Here is a 26894-nt window from a genome sequence, read left to right on the forward strand (position 1 = left end):
AGAAAGAGAGAAAGAGAGAGAGAGAAAAGAAAGAAAGAAAGAAAGAAAGAAAGAAAGAAAGAAAGAAAGAAAGAAAGAAAGAAAGAAAGAAAGAAAGAAAGAAAGAAAGAAAGAAAGAAAGAAAGAAAGAAAGAAAGGAGGGAGGGAGGGAGGGAGGGAGGGAGGGAGGGAGGAAGGAAGGAAGGAAAGGAAGGAAGGAAGGAAGGAAGGAAGAAAGAAAGAAAGGAAGAAAGAAAGGAAGGAAGAAAGGAAGGAAGGAAGGAAGAAAGGATGGAAGGATGGAAGGAAGGATGGAAGGAAGGATGGAAGGAAGGGAAGGAGGAGGAAATAAAGAAAGAGAGAGAGGGGAAGAAAAGCATCCAAATTAGAGAGGAAGAATTAAAATTGTTTCTGCAGATGACATGATGCTATATGTAGAAAACCCTAACACTCCACCAAGATAAAAACCATTAGAATTAATAAAAGAATTCAGTAAAGTTGCAGGAGACAAAATCAACATACAGAAATCATTTGCATTTCTATACATTAACAATGAAACATCTGGGAAAAAAATCAAGAACATAATCTCATTAAAATTGTATCAAGGACTTCCCTGGTGGTGCAGTGGTTAAGAATCTGCCTGCCAACACAGGGGACATGGGTTCGAGCCCTGGTCCGGGAAGATTCCACATGCTGCGGAGCAACTAAACCCGTGCACCACAACTACTGAGCCTACTCTCTAGAGCCCACGAGCCACAACTACTGAGCCTGTGTGCCACAACTACTGAAGCCCACGTACCTAGGGGGCCCATGCTCCGCAACAAGAGAAGCCACCGCAATGAGAAGCCCATGTACCGCAACAAAGAGCTAGCCCCCACTCACCGCAACTAGAGAAAAGCTCACGCACAGCAACGAAGACCCAATACAGCCAAAAATAAATAAATTTATTTTTAAAAATTGTATCAAAAATAATAAAATACTTAAGAATAAATTTAAGAGGTGAAAGAGGTGAAAGATCTTATAAAAAGTATAAGACTGATGAAAGAAATTGAAAAAGACACAAATAAATGGAAATCTATACAATGTTCATGAATTAGAAGAATTAATACTGTTAAAATTCCATACTACCCAAAGCCATCTATAGAGTCAAGGCAATTCCTATCAAGACCAATGGCATTTTTGACAGTAATGAAAAAAAATACTAAAATTTGTGTCAAACCACAAAAGACCTCAAATAGCCAAAGCAATCTTTGGAAAAAACAAACAGACAAACAAAACCTGGATTTGTGATTTCTAAATATACTACATAGCTGTAGTAACCAAGCAGTAGAGAAATGATATGAAATAGACACATAGATCAATAAAACAGAATGAGAGCTCAGAAATAAAACCAAGCATATACAGTCAACTAATGTTTGACTAGGAAGCCAAGAATATTCAATGGGGAAAGATAGTCTTTCCAATAAATGGCGCAGGGAAAACTGGATATTTACACACAGAAGAATGAAACTAGACCCCTGTCTTACACCATTCACAAAAATTAACTCAAAATACACTAAAGACTTAATTTCCTTTAGGCTCTGAAACCATAAAACTTCTAGGACAAAATATAGGAGAAAATCTCCTTGACATAGGTATTGTCAATGAGTTTTTGGATATGACACCTAAAGCACAAGCAACAAAATCAAAATAAACAGTGAGACTACATCAAACTAAAAAGCTCCTGTAGAGCAAAAGAAACAATTCACAAAATAAAAAGACAACCTACAGAATGGAAAAAATACTTGCAAATCATATACCTGACAAGTGGCCAATATCCAAAATATGTGAGAAACTCATGAATCAATGGCAAAAAAAAAAACCCACAAAAAAACCAAAAATAATATGATTGTAAAATGGGTAAAGGATGTAAATACACATTTTTCTAAAGAGGATATACAAATGACCAGTAAGTATATGAAAAGGTGTTCAACATCACTAACCATCAAGAAAATGCAAATCAAAACCATGAGCTATCACCTCACACCTCTTACAATGGCTATTTCAAAAAAAGACAAGAGATAAAAATTGTTGGCAAAGATGTGGACAAAAGGGAAACCTTGTTCACTGTTGGCGAGAATTTAAATAGGTACAGCCTCTATGGAAAACAATATGGAGGTTCCTCAAAAAATTAAAAATAGAACTACTATGTAATCCAGAAATTCCACTTCAAGTATTTATCTTAAAAAATGAAATCATGATCTTGAAGAGATATCTGCACTCCTATCATTTTGCAGCATTATTCACAATAGCCAAGACGTGGAAACAACCTAAGTGTTCATTGACAATTATAAGGATAAAGAAAATGTGATAAATATTTGATGTATAGATTTATAGATATATCTATAGATAAAGATGTAGGTTTAAGTCTATATACAGGCATAGATATTATAGATGTAGATATAGATACACACAATGGAATAATTATTCAGCCATAAAAATGTAGGAAATTCTGTCTCTAGGGACAACATGGATGGACCTTGAGGACATTACGCTCAATGAAATAAGTAAGACAGAGAAAAACAAATACTGTTTGATCTCATTATATGTGGAATCTAAAATACCAAACTCATAGAAACAGAGAGTAAATTGGTGGCTGCCTGGGCAGGGGTGGGGGTGGGAGGAATGCATGAAGGTGGTCAAAGGGTACAAACTTCTACTTATAACATGAATAAGCTCTGGGAATGGAATGTACATGTGACTGTAGTTGATAATACTGGATTGTGTACTTGATCATTACTAATAAAGTCAATCTTAAAAGTCCTCATAACACACATACGAAAAGTAACTATGTGATGTGATATATGTGTTAACTGACTTAATGATGGTAATCATTTCATAATACATATTTCTTTTTTTAATATTTTAATTTTGTTGGCGTATAGTTGATTTACAATGTTGTGTTAGCTTCAGGTGTACAGCAAAGTGATTCAGTTATACATATACATATACTCATTCTTTTTTAGATTCTTTTCTCATATAGGTTATCACAGAATATTGAGTAGAGTTCCCTGTGCTATACAGTAGGTCTGTGTTGATTATCCATCTTATATATAGCAGAGTGTGTGTGTGTTAATCCCAAGCTCCTGATTTATCCCTCCCCCCCAACATTTTCCCTTTGGTAACCATAAGTTTGTTTTTGATATCTGTAAGTCTGTTTCTGTTTTGTAAATAAGTTCATTTTTATCTTTTTTTTAAGAATTAGATTCCACATATGAGTGATATCACATGATATTTGTCTATATCTGTCTGATTTACTGCACTTAGTATGATAATCTCTAGGTCCATCCATGTTGTTGCAGATGGCATTATTTCATTCTTTTTTATGGCTGAGTAATATTCCATTGTATATATGTACCATATCTTCTTTATCCTTTCCTCTGTCAGTGGACATTAAGGTTGTTTCCATGTCTTGGCTATTGTAAATAGTGCTGAAATGAACATTGGGGTACATGTATACTTTCAGATTATGGTTTTCTCCAGATATATGCCCAGGAGTGGGATTGCTGGATCATTTGGTAGTTCTAATTTTAGTTTTTAAAGGAACCTCCATACTGTTCTCCATAGTGGTTGCACTAATTTACATTCCCACCAACAGTATAGGAGGGTTCTATTTTCTCCGCACCCTCTCCAGCATTTATTGTTTGTAGACCTTTTGATGATGGCTATTCTTACTGATGTGTGGTGATACCTCATTGTAGTTTTGATTTGCGTTTCTCTGATAATTAGTGATGTTGATAATTAGATTTTTTCATGTGCTTTTTGGCCATCTGTACGACTTCCTCAGAGAATATATATATGCATTTCAAAGCATCACATTGTACACCTTACACTTATACCATATCTTATGGCAATTATACCCAATAAAGCTAGAAAAAAATAGAAAAAACTATGTATATAGACTAAAACTTTTGCAAATGCAAGGAAAAACTGACAGAGGAATAATAGTAATGGGAGCTTGGAATATATTTCTCAGCCTTTAATACTTGAAATAAACAATTTAAATAAATTACATTACATAAAAGTGACATATACTAGATATGTATGCATACAAGAGTTTATATATTAGGCTTTACTGTCAATACTATAAATTCTAAACTTTAAATAACTTCATTTCTAGAACACATGGTCTCAGCTTAAAATTTATTACTTTAGGGACATGTTTTCTGCTTCTCCCAGCTAGATTAAGTAACCCTACTGGTGTCCCGATTGATGGCACTTACCAGAGTTTATTATAAATTCTTGTTCTGGTGCCCAGCTTCACTAGACTATAAGCTTTATGGGCCAGGGAACTTCATTCATCACCATTAGTGCCTCAGCATCTGGTGAACTGCAAAGGGTATGGATTTAATACCCCACAAGACCCTCTTTAAATCAATAAATATTGTGGAATGAAAGTCTAAATAAATTCCAAAAAGAAGGTATGGAAATGATGTAATTTAGCATGTTTTTTTATGTGGCATTCAAATCAGTGAGAAAAGAAAAAGACATACTGCAAGAATGATATATGAAAAAATAAAATTAGAATTTCATATTGGATATAAAATAACTTACACAGTTATTTAGTATTGACAAATATTTAAATATATTCATAAAATTATTAAAGATTAAATAATTTATTTAAACTTGAAGTGGAGAAGAACATTCTTAATAAGGCTCTGAAAGCAAAAACAAAAAAAAAGGGAAATTTTAATAGACAATTAATATTATTAGAAACTTGCATGAAACTAAAAACAAAGGAAAGATAAAATTAAAATAATAAACTGAAGGACATCTCTTCGGCCTATAGATGGAATAATTCAATAAGGACAAGGACTTGCACCCAAACTGCTTGGGTTCAATTCTTGCCTCTACTTCTTATACCTGTCGCACCTTGGGCAAGTGACTTAACTTTGCTTTGCCTCAGTGATCTGTTTTGGGAGGTAAAAAATATATTCTTCCTTATAGGATTGCTGTGCACTCAAATGAGTTCATATAAGTGAATGCAGTATAGGTATCTGGTGGTGTAGTTGTAGTAGATAGTAGTAGTAGTAGTACAAAGAGCTTCAATATAAATCATGACAAAAATGACAAACATCACAAGTTTAAAAGGACAAATGTCATGAGCAAGTAATTCACAAATGAAGGATTAAATTGGCTAATATACGCCAGTTTTTGCCTACAAAACTGGCTAAGAATTTAAAACTTCATAAGAAGACAAAGTTGGTGAGGGTATGTGGAAACTAACATTCTCGTACAACATTTGTGGAACTAAAATGCATTGCAAACATTTCTGGCAGGCATTAATCTCTATGTATCAAAAGCCTTAAAGGTACTCATAGCCTATAAAGCAGCAACTCCACATAAAATGTGATTAAGAGAAACAATCATGGATGGTCCTTACATTTAAATACAGGGAAGTTCAGAGCAACTTTTTTCAAAATAGCAAAAACGTTGAAAACAACTAAATGCCCAATACAGATGGTTAGGTGAGTATATTGCATTTCATTCATATAGTGAAATAACTGAAGACAATTAAAAATTTCAATACTATCCCTGTGATATCCTGTGTTTCTTAATTCTACAATAAAACATTTTAGTGTGTTAAAGCATAGTTAATGATATAGAAAAATGTCCAAAATATATTATTGATTGTAAAAACAGGTTACAAAATCATATATACCAAATTATCTATTCTTGAGGGTCTACATTTTTGTGTATAATGGCATAAATTGCGTTTGAGGGATAATTTGATGCCAATGCCCATCATGAATTTCAAGGTGGAGACTCCTGTAATGTGTGCCCAGCTCAGAAATCATCAGATGCTCACAAAGGCCAAGACCACTGTTTTACAAGGAGCAAGTGTCCAACGTCGTATGAAGTAGAAGAATAAAATTTTAGTAGGATAACTCTGAACGGTGTTGTTTCATGGAAAATGAAAATAGTGCTTGCTTTGGTGAAAAGTTCTTGCTTCTTATAAAACTACTGAGGAAATTTCCTACAGTTTTCCTAGTAAGAGGAGGGGGCCTTGTATCAGAACATCCATTATCTCTCCCCCTCATAGGACCAAAACCCACGTCTGCACTTCAGAGCCGCCAGAAGGAGAATTTTCACTAGCATCTGCCCAGCACTGGAGAAGAAGAGACTAGGAGGGAGGGGGCTTCCCACGGAGAGCTGTGGGACCAGAAGCTGAGGTCTAGGGAGCGACAGTGAGCACTGAGAGGAGACAGGGCTGTACTGAGTTCAGCCAGACCAACACCCAAATCTGAAAGAGCCACCTCCTCCAGGCTGAGGACTAGATTTTCTGCATCCCATCCCTGATGCCTGTCATCCTCTCACTCAGTGGAAACCAGCCCCCAGGGAGGGACAGAAGATGGCATGAGAGAGAGAAAATGCACCCTACAGAATTCACAGCAGATCCTAGGGAGGGGAAAGGACCATCCCAGGACCCCAGCACAGCAGGAGACAATTCACAGGGACTGGGGCAGGGACTCGGAAACATTATATAACTGGTGCTGTGCATCAACTAATCTCTATAAACAAGAGGTACCCGCTCCTGGCTGCAGGTTCCTCTTCTCCACAAGGGACACCTGGTGGGAACAGGTGAGGCCAGGAGGCAAAGCCTCTCACAGAGCCCGGTGCTGGGCAAGCACTGCAACGAGCAGAGGGGAGGCCCTGGGGTTGGAGGAGAGGAGCCAGAGAGAAGCAGGCAGGTGCACGAGTATCCATGATCTGGTTACATGCAGCTGACAGAACACCCAGCCTTGTGGGCACCCTGTGTGTTTCACAGACCAACTGACTCAGTCCCTCCTTAGCAGCCCTGTTCCTCTCACACAGACAGGCTTCACGCTCTCCACACACACACACACACACACACACACACACACACACAAGCACAGAGCCTAAAGGGGCATAAACGCATACAACATGGGAATCCCAGGGGCAGTGTCTACACAGCAGGCAAATGGAGTGTATGGGGAACAGCCCAGAGTTCCAGCTGAGGTCAATCGCTAGATCTTCCACACACTGGGAGCCCCTGGGACTCATAGAGGCTCCCTGAAAACAAGGGAGACAGTGCAGAGGACCGAAGCTGACCCTCCTCAGTCCAGATCAAGCATCACTTCTCTGTAAAACCTGTCGCTACGGTCAGTCGACCCTCCCCAGGAGAGGAACCAATATTCACAGTCAGCGTGGTTCCTTTTTGGTCAGAAACACAGGGTCTTCACCGAGGCTTCGGCTCCAGAACTCCAGAGACCTTTCCCTTTCCCAAGGCATCCACTCCCTTGCTGTTAACCCCAGGAAAGAGGGGCAGCTCTTACCTTGCCCACTCAACAGAGTGCTGAGAAGGAGGAAACTGAGTCCCTGAGGGGAGAGGCGTCCGTTCAGAGCCATCCTGACGCCCAAGTCATCAAGGTCACAATCCCAGCTGCAAAATCACCCTGTGACGAGGCACCAGGGCACCGACACAGGTCTCTATAGACCCATCCCACGACATCCTCCCTACTGAGAGCCAATAGCGACACCTTTTACCATTTCAGACGCTATCGGAGCCTTCATCTGCCACTTTCTGAAGCTCAAACACCAATTAGCTTCTGAATTTTCAACATCTCCTTATATAAGCAACACGGTCCTTTGACCTCCAGCTTCCGTGGGCCCCTGAGAACCAGGCCCCCATGACCGGGGCTGGCGTAGAAAAGTTGCATCGAAAAGCATGAATGGCTTTCTCTCCCCCAATCATCCTGGCTGATCTCTGCAGACTGTGAGGTCTCGCAGGGTCAGGGTGCTGGGATCGGTTGGCCCGTGGAGAATATCATTGGTGGAATCAAGCATTGTTCTTCCCTGTGACAGAGCTCAGAGCCAAAGCAGAGAACCAAAAGAAGGCTTGAAATACAAGAATAATTATCAGGCCAGCAGAAAATGAGGACCAGGAGCACAGGAATTCACAGGTGAACGTGGAAGGCAGGAGGTGGGAACCATGAAGTTGGGGGGGATGAGATTGTTGGTCTTCCCCCCTTCTCAGAATGATCTGGAGACTGGGTCCTGGAGCACCGAGGGGCTCATAGTGACACGGGGCTTTGACAGACCCTAACATTTCCCCATCAGGGATCTCTCTTAGCCCCTAAGACCACTCTGTCCAGCAGGCACAGGTCACCTGGGGCTAAATTCCCCTTCTCCAGGATGAGAGGGGGATGTAGTCTGCAGGATATTTACAGACCCGATCTCCTCCACTCTAGGCAGCTGCCCAGGGCCAGCAGTCCTACCCTGAGAGCCGGGTGGGGCTCAGGGCTCAGAGCCACCTGGCTGGTGCACTTTACCATTTTTCTTCCTGCAAAACACAGGCTCAGTGCAGTGATTAGAGTGTGTCCAGGCAGAAGCCCCCTTAGACTCAGTCCAGAGAGGCCCCGCCCTGGATGCTGCACTTTAGAGGATACTGCCCCGGCTGCCCCCCAGCCAGCCCCACAAGAGGGAAAGGAGTCTGTGAGCAGAGTGGACACGCGCAGCCAGATGGAGTCCATGCCATCCCCCTTCTAGACCAATCTGGGTTCACAGAACCAGGAATTCCCTGCCCAGATGGTGCCCCGCCTTCTGCAAAACCAACATGGGTCTCTTCCCAACACGTGCTCCCAAGAGCGGAAAACGAGTGGTCAACCCTGGTCCTGAGGGTGACCAGGGGCCTGCTGTTTGCTGTGGAGATGGGGGTGCAGTTTAGACCAGGGCTTCTCAAAGCGTGGTCCACCTGCAGGCAGCACCAGCAAGACCTGGGAGCTTGTTAGAAAGTTCTCAGGCCACACCCCAGGCCTAGCAAATAGACTCTGTGTGTCACAAGCTTTCCAGGGTATTCTTCTGCACATCAAGATTTGAAGGTACTGGTTTATAAGGAACAAAGACACCCAGATTGGGGTGCAGCACCTGCTCACAGGCCAGGCCCCTGGCTGTGTGGGAGGTGAGGAAATGGGAAGAGGAGGAGGGCAGGCCTCAGGCTGGCTCTCCCCGCGAGGCCACATTCTAACCTCACCTTCCAGCCTCAGATTTCTCTGAGGGGACAGTTTGAAGATGCTTTGGTCACATTTAGGTAATATCCAGCCCACCTGACAGCTGCAGTTCCCAGAGTATATTAATAAACATGTTCCTATGATGTAAGTTTAAATTGTTTTATGAAAAGTGGCAGTCGGTAGACATCTCATATCCTTTTGAAAATGAGAACATATTAACAGTTAGCTACCTTAATGGTAATAACTTATCAATCATTATCAGAGAGAAATTTTTTACCATATTGCTATATAGTACCTGGAAATCTATCTATTCTCCTCTGAATCACTCAACCTTCTTGAAAAAGGAAAAGGAAAAAATAAACCTCTCTCTCTCATTCCACTCCAGGTCTAGGTCACTGTCTCTTCCAGGAGTGGCTGGGATGGGGAGGTTTCCAGACAATGGAGACTTTGGTGTTGATGACTCCTCCCAATCTTTAGCCCTGCTCTTTCCCAGGTCTTACTGCCGGCCCTCGGCTCAAGTAGACATGGAATATTTCAAAGTCCTGATGGGTTCTAGACTTCTGAGTTCCAAATATTTAAATGATTAATCTTTACAATGAAAGTCCAAGGTCAAATTGTAATCCACTCACTGTATCTGTGCACTTGTCCAACGCATGAAGGTTTCAGCTTCTACGTGGATGCTGCTTGGCTAATAGTATCAGGTTCCACTTTGCAAGTGTGCAGTTTATAGGATCGCCACGAGGTGGCAGGGCTGGGAATGACAAATTCCTGGAAGCTAAAGTCAAGTAAAATTTAAGTGGTTGGTTTTTTTTAAAAGATCACAATTAATGTTATTTTCATATTTAAACATCTTAGAATGGTCTATTGTTGAAGACACCAGAGTGTCATTGTTTGAACTATAAATAAATTAATTAAAATAGCAATATAAATAGACACTAAAAAATAGATTAGACAGATGGGATAATGGATTGATGATGATGGTGATGGTGATAGATAGATAGATACAGAGACACAATAGCTATATATAAGGGGCTTTTTAGACATGCTAAATGCCTTTTCCTTTATTGCATTTCATTTTATGTGAAATATCCCTTTCAGCTAGTCACCAAATGAGGCTTCAGGAGAGAAAGAGATTGCTGTTACAGGAAATAAAGAGAAAGAGGAAGTCATCAGTCAACTATAGCCCTCCAAAATAGGATTTTCGGGTCCCAAGAAGAAAATAAATAGTTTTGAAAGACTAAGCTTTTCTAAACTTCAAATTTTTCCCCTTTATATATTGAAAGTTTGGTTTGGTAGGACTTAGAACACAATTGTATTATAAATCATAACTAAAGAAGATGCAAAATATAATTTAAGGAAACTGCCCAAGACAGAAAGGGGAAATAGAACGTCTTCTGCTAGAGGGTGGATGCAGGCAAGGGGACAAAGAAGAGGCATGAGAAACAGAAAAGAGATGGGGGTACATGCTGCCTGAAACCATCAGTGACCCCACCTCCTTCGTTCTGCATTTAAGAGGAAAGGTGGCAGCAGGAATGGAAGCCCAGATGGGTTGAGGGGAAAGATCAAAGCAGAAGGGACTTATGCCCAGTTTAGTCATTGCTGCCTTGTTCTGGTTTCCACTGATCATGGAAGCTCCCCAGAAAGTAGCCCTGGGATGAGTAGAGAGACTGAGAGGGACCGTAGGGGAGGCAAGATTGAGCCCTCACCTCAAAATTCAAGGTCACTAACATGCTACCCTCACTCTTCACACCCCCTCAGGCTCAGGGTTCCCGTGATGCACCCCTGCGGTTCACACAAGCCCACCCTGTGACCCCCTCACCCTAACTCTTTACATTTCAGCACACAGACATGGGAAGGAAGCTTTCTACAACACACATGCCCCTGAGTCCCCACCAGAGCTCAGAGACATGTTCACGCCCTCCCCATCCCACACCTGATGGTCTCAGTGGGACCAACCCTGAGGGCAGCTGCAGGTCAGTCCACAGCCCCGTCACGTTACCCACCAGAGGACCCCGTCATCAAGGTGAGCAGACACAGCTTCTCTGTTCCTGCCATGCCCATTCTTTCTCCTTGAGACTCGGGTACATGAAAAGGGAGAAAAGACAACTGAACACATACATTTTTCTCACTAAATATACTTATTATTAATAATTAATAGATAATTAAGTATATATTACCCTTATACTATAATTAAGTATATATTATAGTATAAGGGTACTATATACTTACTATTACTTATATACAATCTAACACCCATTCATTTTACAAGAATAACTTACTTGTCATCTGTTCCTCTCACTCTGAAGTCCCATGGATGTACACGAGCTCCATCTCCTTCTACATCTGTACTCTTAACACATTAATGATAATCACTGATTATAAACATCAGGACTGGAATTTAAACTCAGGTACTAGAGTAGGACCAGGGTCTGGTCAGTCACTTAGAGTTGATGCTATACTCCCTCTGTGGCCCTGATTTAATATTCCTTACCCGTTGTGGATTCCACACCATCACCAGAAGCCATTCAGCCAGACACCTAGAACACAGGATGTGCTTCCTGGAGTCCAGTCATCCCTTCCCACAGGATGACATAGGGATGCATTTACAGAACCAGGTACACATGGTCTCACTTACTTCGGGATTGAGATCGCACAGATAAGACACTGTTAGGGGTTCCAGACCCTGTTCTAGGGAGGGATGGGCTGGGAAGAGGGGCTAACTCAGAGCTGACATGCTGTCCCCAAGCAGCACCCTATACCCCAGAGCTTGGGGTGCAGTATCAACATGGACCAACTCATCCTCTGATGAAGGTAAGTCTTCTTTGTCACATAAGGAAATATCAGTGTACAATCTCAACAAAGATTTGAAAAGGAAGAAAGTTTTAGAGAGGACACCAACCCAGCGGGGTCCCACAGTGAACTTGAGAGAGTGCAGTGCAGTGGTCAAGAGAACAGACTCGGGAGCCAGACTGCCCTGTCTTGACTCACAGCTCAGCCACATACCACGTGTGCGACCTTGAACAGGGTTCTTAAACTCTCTGGGTCTTGGTTACCTCGTCTATAAAAGGAGGGTTATGATCGGGCCTAGATGACAGAGTTTTGGTGAGGATTAAGTGAGTTGGCATTAGTAAGTGATAAGTGCTGGCTACTGGCAATACTTAGTGGTAGTAGAGAAATAGTATTAGGGCATCTTTCTCCATCCCATCCCAGGAATCACAGGACTCTAGAATGTGAAATTAAACTCTGTTACATCAAGCCTTGACTGGAGCCTGTCAAATTCTACTGGGAAAGCACAGTTGTGTGATGATAATTTGTACCAGTCAGAGTTGTGAGCCTTCTACAACTGACCCCTCTCTCTTTGGGGGCGCTCATGAAGCTCTGCCTTACCATCTATAACCCTTTCATGAATTAAGTTGTTTACTTCCTAATTCTACTTTATAAGTGAGAATGTTCTTGGTAGAAGTTCTGTGTTTAATTTGCCTCCAGATTCCCAATGCCTGGCTAATTAAAAATCCCAAACTATGTCTATTGAATACATGAATGAATGAATGGCACTCTGCTAGGTGTTTTGCACAAATCATTCCAATCAAAAAGAACTGTTTTGAAAACATAATTCAATTTGTTGTGAGGACTTAAGAGCACAACGCAAGTTGCATCATTTGTTGTAATGATATTTCAGTACTATTAAATGGTACAAGCTACGCATGGTTCATTACAGCACAATTCTGCAATGAATGCAGTAAATTCCAGTGTCCAGAAACAAATGCAGCCCCATTCCCAGAGCAGTGCTGAGACAGCCAGTTTTAAAAATTTATAGATGCTGCAAGTTTCTTTGTGTATCCAAAGATACAGAAGACAAACCACAATATACTGACAGGAGAAGATCATGAAGCCTCGTGCTCTAGTCTTAATCAGATACGGCCAAGTGGGCAGGATGTTTATATATTTATCATTTGGCACATTTTCAATTACAGCCACACATGACTGTAACAGGAACAAAATTTTGCTATAAAAATTTAGTTCAACAGCTTCTATATTGAATTAGAAGTGCAGAAGGAAAGAGCAGAAAGAATTCTGTTCTTTTACTTAGGATAACTGTTTGATTGGCCTTATGGATTGTAAAACAATACAGTATGCTGCAACAATATTGTAATTTGGCATTATTATTCCCAATTTACACATGAGAAAATGGAGGTTTAAGAGGTTAAGTAATCCCTTTGCTAGGGCAGTTAATAATTAAACATCTGTGCTTGAGGGACATTTCCTTTGGACCAATCAGAAACAGGGTGACTAAAATACAAAATACTCTTTTTGAATTAAAAAAGATCTATATAACATTAAAAGGAAATTGTTAATTGAGTTGTTTCACCAAAGTATTGGAGATCAACCTCACCATCTGTATTCCTTGCATGGATGGTACAGGGTTAGGAAAGGCTCCTTTACCAAAGACCACTTCATCACAAAGGCATAAAAGAAAGAGCAAGGTCATGAGCTGCCTGAGGTCCAGCCCATTGACTCTGTTCAGTTCTTTACAGTCCATGACCAGAAACATCTAGCAAAGAGCTTGGCACTGAATTGACCTCATTCATTTCTCCAGAGGTCCAGCACCAGATGCCCAGAGACCAGACCAGCTCAAATATACTAAATCAAAGACAAGCAAATAAAAGTGGAGAGCATGCAGACCAAGAACCCTTCCCCACTGCCACTGGATTGTAAGAAACCACCTCGTCCCAGACACCATCTTTGGGAGGAGAAACGGAGAAGATGCCTCCTAAAAAGAGGAAAACCAATCTCAACAGGGAGTTTGAACCTAGAATTGACAAGGTAATTATTACTGAGCTAAGTCGAAGGACACATTTTAAATGGGAGAGTCTGTGTTAACTTTATGGAAACTTTTAATCCACACAAACACCCCTTGCTAGTGAGCAAGATGAAATCAGTTACAGAAAAACAGAAAATACTGCACTTATGCATACCTTGAATTCTAGAGGACACATTTTCAAGCCCACTACAGATAGATCATTCATAAATCTTCCCATGTTTATAAATGCACAGAGTTGTCACCTCTATGACTCTCTTTTTGATCCTTCCAGCTCAAAATTACTACTGTGTCTATTTAGTCTATAAAAACTTGCTTACTGTCTCCAAAGTGGGAGCTTCTTGAGAGCAAGTATTGTGTCTTATTCTTCAATACCTCTTTTGGACCAAGTAAAGGCACATAGTAAGAGCTTAAGCAATATTGGATAATTAAAAAATGAATGCATGAACAAAGGCTGAAAATAACCCTGCAGTTAGTGACTACAGGGGTGGGGAGAGGGAGGTGGGGACAGGGGACACACAAATCTGACTAATCACACTCCGCACAGACTAAAGTGAATGTAAGGAGTCAGAGACACAGCAGCCAAAGGAATCAAATAGAAAATGCCTTCAAATTCCACTCTGGGGAGGGTCAGATCACATTTAATTTCTGCACAAAGCTGTAACTCGGAAGCTTCTCCAAGGCAAGAAAAAACTGACAACACTGCTATCAACAATTTTATTGAAGGATGTGGCATAGACAGCAATACTCATCAAATATTTGTTTTTCTAGTCCCCAGTGACTAGTTCTGGCCAATGAAATGTGGGTGGGTGTCACGTCTGTCACTTCCAAGTGGGGGCAGTGAAAATCCCAAGTGTGACTCTCTAGTCTCTCTCTTTCCTGTCCCAGAAACTGCATGTTCCAAATAGTGCATGTACAAGCTGGTGGAGCCCCAGTCAGCCTGGGTCCTGAGTTACTATGTGGAGCAGAGCCCTCCACTGACCACAGTACATATGTAGGTTAATGATAAATGCTTGTGTGTGTGTGTGTGTGTGTGTGTGTGTGTGTGACCACTGAGATTTGGGGATTCACCTGTTCCAGCAGCAGAACAAAGTCTATTCTGACTGATACAAAGGAGAAAGAAGACTTGAAAAGAAGACAGAATCTGTCACATGAAGAAAGTGCTTCTCAGTATTTTCCTGGATCTCATCTTCCTTCTGTGTCTTCATCCCAAGCTGCTCCCTCAGATCTCACCTTGCTTCCTCTGTTGCACTTGGCTGGTTCCCAGTCACCATTTCTGATTTACCAACAACTAGATCCAGAGCCCTGTTTAAGAACACCTGCACCTGGTGCATCTCCTTTTCCCTTTATGTCAGTCTGTGCTGACAGTCATGCTCCCATTTACCCGCTTTTGTCTCTTAGCATCTTGACCTTCATCCTTAAACAGCTCTCCTTTCCTCTGGGTTAGTCAGTCCATCATGTTTGATTTTATTTTTATCCTTCCACCAACCCTGTACTAATGAAAAGGCAGCATGTGCTTTCTAAACCTCTTCAGATTCTTGCTGATTTCCTGAACAAATCTGATTCCTGGATTTAGTGCTCCATGCACTTAATTAACTTCTTGGCCATTGGATAAGAAATAATTTTACTGAATTGCTTCTTTTCTTCAATACAAGACAATGACACATTCAAAACCTATGCTCTTGTGAGCACAGCGCTAGGCTCTCAGACCTTGGAAGGGGCTGGTGCAATGAGAGGCCATGAAGATGAAGCTTCATTCGTTTCATGATTCATCCACCTCTGCCCAGAGTTCATGTAGTTAACAACTCCAGAGCCATTGAGTTCTTGTAGGTGGTGATTCTTTTTTTTTTTTTTTTTTTTTTTTAGAAATTCACTTTCTTATTTATTGATTGATTTATTGATTGATTGATTGCTGTGTTGGGTCTTCGTTTCTGTGCGAGGGCTTTCTCTAGTTGTGGCATGTGGGGACCACTCTTCATCGCGTTGCGCGGGCCTCTCACTATCGCGGCCTCTCTTGTTGCGGAGCACAGGCTCCAGACGCACAGGCTCAGTAGTTGTGGCTCACGGGCCCAGCTGCTCCGTGGCATGTGGGATCTTCCCAGACCAGGGCTCGAACCCGTGTCCCCTGCATTGGCAGGCAGATTCTCAACCACTGCGCCACCAGGGAAGCCCGGTGGTGATTCTTAAACCATTTAAACTCAACATTAGTGACACTCAGAGTTCAAAGCCTGACACTCCCACATTGGTGTGTGTTGCACATGGAACTTTGTAGCAGCTGAGTCCTGCCTGCAGACCAGCCTAAAGAGCACTGATAATACAGATAAATTTGTTCTTGCCTCTAACAGTTAAAAAATCTGTGAACAGATTCTCTTTTCCTTATCAGTGAATGCTTCCCCATCTGGGTACGCTAACTAAGGCCGTTGCAGGCTGCAGGCATCTGCTGAGGCCCTGCTAGGGCCCAAGATTGGCATAATGCCTATACTTACATAACTCCTTTAATACCCCATTTTACCTCCCAGGTACTGCTACCAGAGGGCCTGAAATTGTAAACTCATTTCTCTATATGCCACACGATCTCCTAAACTAGGTTTTGAGGATACTGTCTCTATTTCCACTGTCTATAACTTAATAGATGCCCAACTAATGTTTATTGAATGACTGAGTGGTACTGAACTAGACATTTAAGAGAAATTCTCTTAAGTAAGAAGAAATATTTTTGAGAACATTATTTAGGTAATTGATATTTTCGTTTCAAAGGCATAAGATTTCAGCAATTAATAAGGCAATTTTGATTTTCAAAAACAAGCAGCTTATCACCAACAAATGTGTCACAGCAAACACGACAAATCTCTGTCTCAAAACATACAGAAGACACACCACAACATACTAACAGGTGGAGGCCACGAGGCTTCTTATTAAGTCTTAATCAGACCTGACAGAGGAGACAGGATATTTATATATGATTTATCATTTGGCAGCTTTTCAATTACAACCACACAGGAATATCACAGGAAGAAAATTTGCAATTAAAAAAGTACAGCTGCACCGTCGCTATGACATAAGGAGATGAGGAGCAGAAAGACTTCTTTTGCTTTAAAAAAAAAAAAAAAAAAAAAAGCTTAATTTGTCTTTCACTTTATGAAAGGAGAGTCCTCTCAAGCTGATCTGGAAGGATGCCATAGAACCCGGGCAACTCAACGGTTCTGCACAACAGTTAGAAGAAAAGCAGGAGGGTCAGGATGCAGAGGCAGGGTATGTTTGTCCTAACAGATTGCTAGGAGGATTTTCCCAGGAGACTCAGTGACCCAAGAAGTCTGGTCCTCCCTGATTTGTAACTTATAGCTGCTGTCCCAAAGTAGAAAGAAATTAGTCATTAAAAATGACATTAAATTGTCATCCACAAACATGTTACTACATTAGCTCAGGTAGTGTAGCAGGATGTAGCCTTAACTGTGAGAAGGGAAGAAAAGAAATCAAAAGAAAGGGGCTTCCCTGGTGGCGCAGTGGTTGAGGGTCTGCCTGCCAATGCAGGGGACACGGGTTCGAGCCCTGGTCTGGGAGGATCCCACATGCCGCGGAGCAACTAGGCCCGCGAACCACAACTACTGAGCCTGCGCGTCTGGAGCCTGTGCTCCGCAACAAGAGAGGCCGCGATAGTGAGAGGCCCGCGCACCGCGATGAAGAGTGGCCCCCGCTCGCCGCAACTAGAGAAAGCCCTCGCACAGAAACGAAGACCCAACACAGCCAAAAATAAATAAATAAATAAATTTATTTAAAAAAATCAAAAGAAAGTATGAAAGAGGACCAAGAAACAGGGGCTTTTAGGCATCCATCCAAGTAAGACTGCAGAGACAAAGGCAACCTTATAGAAAAGTTAATAATTGATTTGCTCCATCCTCTGGATTTCACAGATGCTTATGATCAAATATAGGAAGTTTGGGTTCTTTTTGACAATGAATTTGCATGGCTTTCCAAATTTTAGAATGCAGAGCGGCTTTTAAGTCTTTTCTATGTAGACTTTTCCAAGATTGGTAAACTGTAATATATATATAGTAACAAGAAACCAGCTTAGCTTAGCCAAAGCATTCAGTAAAAATTACCAAGAATATACCACCATGCCGTCCACACTGTTAGCAGAACTGTACTTGAGAGGGTTGGGGAGGGCAGTCAGGAAGATGCAGCACAAAAAATTATGGTGCTAAATATAACATCTCAGAGTGAAGGAATGCATGGAGGAAGAAAGGATTAAGATATTGAAACCCAGAGGAGAGTCGTTTGTAGACTCCAACTAGAAATCCAGAACCATTCTTTATTATATGAATTTACCAGAATGATTCCTTCAAGAATTTTTCCCATAAGAGAGAGTGGAGGAGAAAGTCCGTGGAAATCCTCATATCACACAACATACATTTTTTTAAAGAAAGTGGTATTCCTCAAGTAGAAGGAAGGCAGATCCATGAATGGTTTGGTTAATATCATGGACAGACTATAGCTAAAACTGAACCTGCTCCTTCCCACCACAAGATGATAGGCTGCAGCCTGGGTAAACAACACAACCAATGAAACACCTGTACCAAATGGCACCAATACCAAAAGCTCGAGATTTTTTAGAGGAGGGTAGAAAAAGTGTCAAGTGAGAAGTAAGAAGAATATAAACTGTGTGTTACAGAAATGGAGTGTTTCCGTCCCTGGAACACAAGTTAATTGTGAAGAATAGAGAGCTCTGCCCTAAGAGTACTTCACTGGATGAAAGTGAGGAAGTTTGGGGGAGGCTAGGGTGAGGAATCTAAGCTGTAGCTTTCTGAAACCTTCATGGCTTTGGACCAAATCCATTTCCTGATGCCCCAAGGATTTCTGAATTTTTTTCTGGTGAGATTTCCAGGAAGCAGTCCACCCTGGTCCCCATGCTAAGAAGATTTACAATTTTAATACCTTTAAGGAGAAGGCCAACACCTCACCTTACAGTTTTTCAATGACTTTGTCTCGCCCACGAAGAGAGGGTCTCTGACCCTAGATGTCCCTTCAGCCACTGTCTCTATTCCCTGATTCTTTTATTTTAATTGAAATACAATTGGCATATAACATTATATTAGTTTCAGGTGTACAATATAATAATTCAGTATGCAGTAGTCTCCCCTTATTCTCAGGACATACATTCTAAGACCCCCAGAGAATACCTGACACCATGGAGAGTACCAAATCCTAAATAAACTGTTTTTTCCTACACTGTTTTTTCCTATACATACGTACCTATGATAAAGTTTAATTTACAAATTAGGCACAGTAAGAGAATATCTGAATTGCAAGCATCATTACTCTTGTGCTTTGGAGCCATTATTAAGTAACATAAGCATTACTTAAACACATGCACGGTAATGCCAGGACAGTCCATTTGATACCTGAGATGGCTACTAAGTGACTAATGGGTGGGTAGCACATACAGCTGGATACACTGAACACAGGGTTGATTCACATCCCGGGGTTGGATGAAGCAGGAAGGTGCAAGATTTCATCACCCTACTCAGGATGGCACACAATTTGGGAATTCCCTGGCGGTCCAGCTGTTGAGGCTCCACGCTTCCACGGCAGGGGGCGCAGGTTCCATCCTTGGTAGGGGAACTAAGATCCCGCAAGCCGTGTAGCATGGCAAAAAAAAAAAAAAGAATGGCACACAATTTAAAACTTATGAATTATTTATTTATGGAATTTTCCATTTAGTATTTTCAGACCAAAGTTGACCATGGTTAACTGAAACTCGGGAAAGCGAGACTGCAGATAACAGGGGACTACTGAATGTATATGTTGCAAAAGAATCACCATGAGTCTAGTTAACATCCATCACACTATAGTTACAATTTTTTTTCTTGTGTGTTTATTTAATTCGTTGGCACAACTGCGAGGAATGTGGGATCTTAGTTCCCCTACCAGGGGTTGAACCATCGTCCCCTGCATTGGAAGCGCGGAGTCCTAAACACTGGATCGCCAGGGAAGTCCCCAGTTTTTTTTCTTGTGATGAGAACTTTTAAGATCTACTCTCTTAGCAACTTTCCGAATACACAATACACAATACAGTATCATTAACTATAGTCACCATCCAAATCCATGGGGTCCTCAGCCCTCCTGAGCAGCCTGACTTAGCCCTGCGAAGCCTCAATACCCAGGCTCTCCATACCCAGAAGCTTCTGCCCCTCCCAATATAACATTTCCCCATCCTAAAACAAAACAGGAACTCTTTTTTTCCAGCTTTTTAGACATATAATTGACATATTTGTAAGTTTAAGGTATAAAATATGATAACTCGATACGTGTAAATATTGCAAAACGATTAGTACAATAACTACCATTTTTCATTTTGTGGTTATAACTTTCAAGATCTACTCTATTAGAGCAGCTTTCAAGTGTATAATACAGTATTGTTACTGTAGTCACCATACTGTCCATTAGATTCCCAGAACTTATTCATCTTATAAATGGAAGTTTCTATCCTTTTACCAACATCTCCACATTTCCCCCAACCCAAGCTCCTGTCAGCTAATATTCTACTCTCTGTTTCTACAAGTTTGGCTTTTTTAGATTCCACATATAAGTGAGATCGTACAGTATTTGTCTTTCTCTATCTGACTTATTGCATTAGCATAATGCCCTCAAAGTCCCACCATGTTGTCTCAAATAGCAGGATTTCCTTTTTTATGGCTGAGTAATATTCCACTCTGTGTGTGTATACACATATACATATACATATATATACACATATATGTATATATAGTCCTTACAATTCTTCCAATGATGGGCACTCAGGTTGTTTCCATGTCTTGGCTATTATGAATTATGCTGCAATGAACATGGAGTTGCAGATGTCGCTGCAAAATAATAATTTCATTTCCTTTGAACATATACCCAGAAGTGAGATTGCTGGATGATAATTCTATTTTTATTTTTTTGAGGAACCCCCATACTGTTTTCCACAGTGACTGCAACAGATTACTTTCCCACCAAAAGTGCTCAAGGGTTCCCTTGTCTCCAAATCCTCACCAATACTTATCTTTTATCTTTTTTTTTTCTGTCTTTTTGATGATAGCTAGTCTAACAATGTGAGATGATATCTCATTGTGATTTAATTTACATTTCCCTGATGATTAGTGATGTTGAGCATCTTTTCATGTACCTGTTGGTTATTTGTATGTCTTTTTCTGGAAAAATGTCTATTCAGGTCCTCTGACTCGGTTTTGTTTTTTGTTTTTTGTTTTTTTTTTTTTGGCTATGTTGGGTCTTCATTGCTGCGCGCAGGCTTTCTCTAGTTGTGGTGAGCGGGAGCTACTCTTCGTTGCGGTGCGCGGGCTTCCCATTGTGGTGGCTTCTCTTGTTGCGGAGCACAGGCTCTAGGTGCACAGGGTTCAGTAGTTGTGGCTCGTGGGTTCTAGAGTGAAGGCTCAGTAGCTGTAGTGCACGGGCTTAGTTGCCCCGTGGCATGTGGGATCTTCCAGGACCAGGGCTCGAACCCGTGTCCCCTGCAATGGCAGGCGGATTCCCAACCACTGTGCCACTAGGGAAGCCCTTTGCCTGGTTTTTAATCAGTCTATTTGTTTTTGTTTTTGCCATTCAGTTGTATTAGCTCCTTATATATTTTGGATATTAACCTGTTTTCAGATATATGGTCTGAAAATATACTCCTCCATCCCAGAAGTTGCCTTTTCATTTTGTTAATAGCTCTTTTGTTGTGCAGAAGCTTTTTAGTTGGATGCAGTCCCACTTGATTTATGCTTTTGTGCTTCTGCTTTTGTATCATTTCCAGAAAATCATTGCCAAGACCAATGTTATGGAGTTTTCCCCTATGTTTACTTTTAGGATTTTACAGTTTCAGGTCTTACATTTAAGTCTTTAATACATTTCAAGTCAATGTGTGTGGATTGAGTAAGATAGGGGTGCAATTTCATTCTTTTACATGTGATTATCCAGTTTTCCCAACGACATTTGTTGAAGAGACTATCCTTTCCCCATTGACTATTCTTGGCCTCCTGATTATAGTGTAACCTATTTCTCCCTTTAGAGATGCGAGTACTTGCTTTTATATTTAGGTGCTCTGATGTTGGGTGCTCTTGATAAACTGAACCCTTTATCACTATATAATGACCATCTCTGTCTCTTTTTACAGCTTTTGAATTAAAGCCTATTTTGTCTGATATAAATATAAGACCCCTGCTCTCTTTTGGTTTCTATTTCCACGAATATCATTTTCCATCTATTTAATGAGCCTATATGTATCCTTAAAGCTGAAGTGAATCTCTTGTAGCCAACATATAGCTGGGTTTTATTTTTTTTATTCATTCAGCCACTCTGCTTTTTTTGTTGAAGAATTGAATCCATTCACATTTAAAATAATTATTGATAGGTAAGGAATTACTAATGCCATCCTATTGGTTTCTTGCCTTTTTCTTTTTTTCTTTTTTTTTTTAGTTCCCTTGTTTCTTTCTTCCTCTCTTGTGATCTTCCTTTGTGAATTGATAATTTTGGATAATGGTGTGCTTTGATTTCCTTCTCATTACCTTTTGTGTATCTACTGTAGGTTGTTAGTTTTTGGTTATCATGAGGCTTACAAAAGACATCTTATAACTAACAGTCAATTTTATTCTGATAACAACTTAATTTCAATCCTATACAAAAGCTTAACCTTTTGCTCTCCCTCCTAAATATTATGCTTTTGATGTCACAGCAGTACTTCTTTTTATATTATGTATTCACTAACAAATAACACTTTGAAAGATTATTATATACAAGAAACTATTGCCTGTGATTACATGTAAGAATTCATGTAATCTTCACAACAATCCTGTGAGATAGAGTTTTTATTAACATCCTTATTCTACAAAGAGGAAAACCAAGTTCAAAACTCATTCAGGGTCACCCAGCGAGCAAATGCAGTACTGTGAAGACAGGCAGTCTGACTCTGGAGTCTGTGCTCTTAACCTCCACTCCTTAGCAATCCTGGGTGAATGGTGTGGGAAGCAGAAGGCAATCTTGGAGCTGGTAGCAGAGCTGTTACTAAGGTTCTTTGGCGCCATCTGCTGTTGATCCAGGGTTGGCAGTAGCAAATGGTCTGGATTCTCTCTAGCTGTTTTTTATTCCTCTTACTGGATCATCTGCATATGATGTTTTCTTCTTCTGCTGGATCATTTATTCAAACAAACAGACTGAGATTATTTGGTTCTCATTTAAACTATCATCCTTTGAACTGGTTGTTTAAACTGGGAAGAATTAAAAGGCAGAGGATGATGACTCCAAAATGAGTTCACCTTTCTTTGAGTTTTGGAGCTGGTCTGACTTGTGCTTACCTTTAACCTGATCCAAAAAACTTGGAATTACTTTGGCTTTGAGAACCATCAGCAAATAAGAGAACTTCAAATATATAACAGTGGTGGTAGTCATAGTTTTTTCTGCACAGTGGCGGTTCCCAGATGTTGTAAGTGGCATCAGCACATAAATTTTTTGAACCGATGAAGACTGTGTAGTCAAATTTAGAGGACAAGTGATCTAAGCTCTGTCGTCTTCAAATTTTTCAAAATTATTTGAAAATGTTATCAAGTTAGATGCACATTAATTCAACTTGAAACAAACAGTTTCTTTCTTTGTGACATTTGAGATTAAGCCAGCCAGCAGGCATCAGGCGTAGGTGTTCCCAAACTGCTAGGAAACTTTTACTAGAATAGAACTTAGAGGAGAACAAAAGATACAGCACTAGGTGGCAGCCTTTCCTCAAGACAAGGGGCCCACTGCCTTAAAGTGTAGGATAAATGTGTGATTTGCTAGAAATCCTAGGACAAGCTGTTTAAGTGTTTTATCCTGAGATTGTGGGTGGGGATTTTTCCCCTGGTTGAACTATTTCTTTTCTTTTCTTTGAAACACAAGGCTGCCTGTAATGGCTAATGTGACCAAACTTTAATTATTTTCATCTATTGTTTGAACGACTGGGATCTTGTTTCCCTATATGAGGGCCCAAGAACATTGAAAGACAGTGAGTAGAGAATCTATGATTTCAGGACCCCAAGGGAACTCCAGCCTTTGGATTCAGAAGCAGCATCTGCAGCGACTATATATTTCTGGAGAAAAGAAATGGGTAAATTGAAAATAGAAACTGAATCACAGGTATCAAAAACAAGATAAGGGTATCAGATTAAGAGATAAAACTACTAGGTATAAAATAGATAAGCAACAAGGATATATTGTACACCACAGGGAAACATAGCTATTATTTTGTAATAACTTTAAATGGAGTATAATTTATTAAAATATTGAATCACTATGTTGTACACCTGAAACTAATATAACATTGTAAAGCAACTACACTTCAATTTAAATTTTGTTTCTAATTTTAAAAAAAGAAATGATAAATTGAACAAAACCCATTTGTGCATTTACCACTAGAGGAAACTTTGATCTAGATTAGTTTGCCTGTCTCTAGAATATTCTTAAATTTAAAGGCCAGAAAGTGTCTCAATTGCTATGGATTCCTATTTAAGTTGATGTAAGAAAGACCATTAAGCAGTCTACATAAATCCTGGAAGAAATCTCAAAGGCTACTGTGGTAGATCACTATAATACTGTCCTCAAAGAAATCATACTTCCTATATCCACATCTCTGTAATGTGTCACTTCTTCTCTTCTCATCAAGAGACAAAGTCTATTTCTTCACACGCTTGAATCTGCATTTCACTTATAAGTTTGTAAAATACATGATTTGCCTTGACCAATAAAATGTGGCAGAAGTGAGATTGTGTGAGCCCCAGAGACTTGGTCATAAAAGGTCCTATAACTCCTGTTGGTTCTCTTTTGACACCCTGACACCACCAAGCTGTGAAGAAGCCCAGTCTAGTCTACTGGAGAACACGAGACCACCTGGAGGAGAATTGAGGACGTGTAGCCAACAGCCAGACATGTTATGGAGACATCTGGGACACCGCAGTCCTAGATGGACCATCAGATGACAGCTGGCAGTCCCATAAGGGGGCCCAGGTAAGTACAGCAGAATCACTCAGACTGCCAACTCACAGAATCATGAGAAATAATCAAGCATTGTTGTTGTTTTAAGCCACTGAGTTTTGGGGTGTTTTTTTGCAGCAAGAGAAAATTAATATATCTCCCAAGAAAATCCAAATATCCGACCAAACTCTGAATGCTTTAAGTACACTAGCTCTTTAAGAAAAACTTTCCTATTTGGAAAATGAAAGTATAATCTTCATTGTCACCACTCTAATTTGCCCAAATATATTAAATATATTAATATCTCCTATGAACTAATAGTTCATAGGACTAAATCTTAAAATGATGAGATTTTCTACTTGGAAAAGGATTTTTCAAATGAAACACTGAATTGCTTTGAATTACAAATCCCTTGGTTAAAAGTAAATGCCACACGTGGACATGTATACACTACTAAATGTAAAATAGATAGCTAGTGGGAAGCAGTCGCATAGCACAGGGAGATCAGCTCGGTGCTTTGTGACCACCTAGAGGGGTGGGATAGGGAGGGTGGGAGGGAGGGAGACGCAAGAGGGAAGAGATATGGGAACATATGTATATGTATAACTGATTCACTTTGTTATAAAGCAGAAACTAACGCACCATTGTAAAGCAATTTTACTCCAATAAAGATGTTAAAAAAAAAAAAAAAAGTAAATGCCACACGGACAAAAAGGAAAAAAAAATTAAATACATATGGATGAGTGTGTATAAAATAATAAATTCTTAATAAAAAATTAAACATTCTTATTCTCTAAAAAAAAATTTATCTACTTTAAAGTGTTTTGGGATGAGAATAAAAGAAATATTACTTTGGTTTAATAACCTCAGGTTCCCTGCACTGTTACCAGAAAAACTACAAAAGAAATACAAATGGACAATAAGCTAATGATTAGAGATCATGAAAAGGTTGAAGAGAAACTAAAAATAAATACAAAAGATTCCAGGTCTAAATTCCTTTCAAATATATTGTTGCAAATTGAAAGATATTTTAAAACCTTCTTGTCTTAAAATTTTAAAACCAAAAAAATAGAAGTTATGATGGTAAAAATAAATATGAGAATTAAATTTTAATCCAAGTTCACTCTAATCAAAGTAAACTGATATGTGAATTTTAGACATACAGGATTTCTATATATTTTCTTTCTGATTTTTCCCACGTTGTAAAATAAAAATGCAAATGTGGCATTATAGCCTATGCAAGACTTTGGACTTTTCTTTCTAAAAGCCTAGATTAGGGACTTCCCTGGCAGTCCAGTGGTTAAGACTCCATGCTTCCAAATCAGGGGGCACAGGTGCGATCCCTGGTCGGGGAACTAAGATCGCACATGTGGCGCAGCATGACCAAAAATAATAATAATAATAAAATAAAATAAACGCCTAGGGACTTGCACTCGTGGTCCAATGCAGGGGGCCCAGGCTCCATCCCTGGTCAGTGAACTAGATCCCGCATGCCACAACTAAAGATCCCGCGTGCTGCAACTAAGACCCGGTACAGCCAGATAAATAAACAAATAATATTTTTTAAACATTTTTTTAAAAGCCTAGATTAAATGAAACCTCCTAAATTACTTATAGTTGCCTTAGAGATAAAATAAGTTATTACCTTTGCTATTATTAAGAGCATATAAATGTATGTAGGTGTGCACATGGGTGTTTAAAATTTTTTATTTAATTAATATCTAAATTTAATAATTTAAATAATTAATGTCTTTATAAAATGGTTTTCTTAATCTTAGTCATCAGTACAAATTACGTAGACTACAAAGTTAGCCCATTTACACAGTCCGAGTAAAACCTTAAGATGCCACATTTCTCTGATAAGTTTGGACAATCAACAGTAATTGCATGGACTTCCCTGGTCACGTAGTGGTTGGGAATCTGCCTGCCAGTGCAGGGGATATGGGTTCAATCCCTGGTCCGGGAAGATCCCACATGCCGTAGAGCAACTAAGCCTGTGAGCCACAACTACTGAGCCTATGCTCTAGAGCCCGCGAGCCGCAACTACTCAGCCCGCATGCCACAACTACTGAAGCACTTGCGCCTAGAGCCTGTGCTCCGCAACAAGAGAA

This window comes from Eubalaena glacialis, chromosome 11, assembly GCF_028564815.1.
Source record: "Eubalaena glacialis isolate mEubGla1 chromosome 11, mEubGla1.1.hap2.+ XY, whole genome shotgun sequence".
NCBI lineage: Eukaryota > Metazoa > Chordata > Mammalia > Artiodactyla > Balaenidae > Eubalaena > Eubalaena glacialis.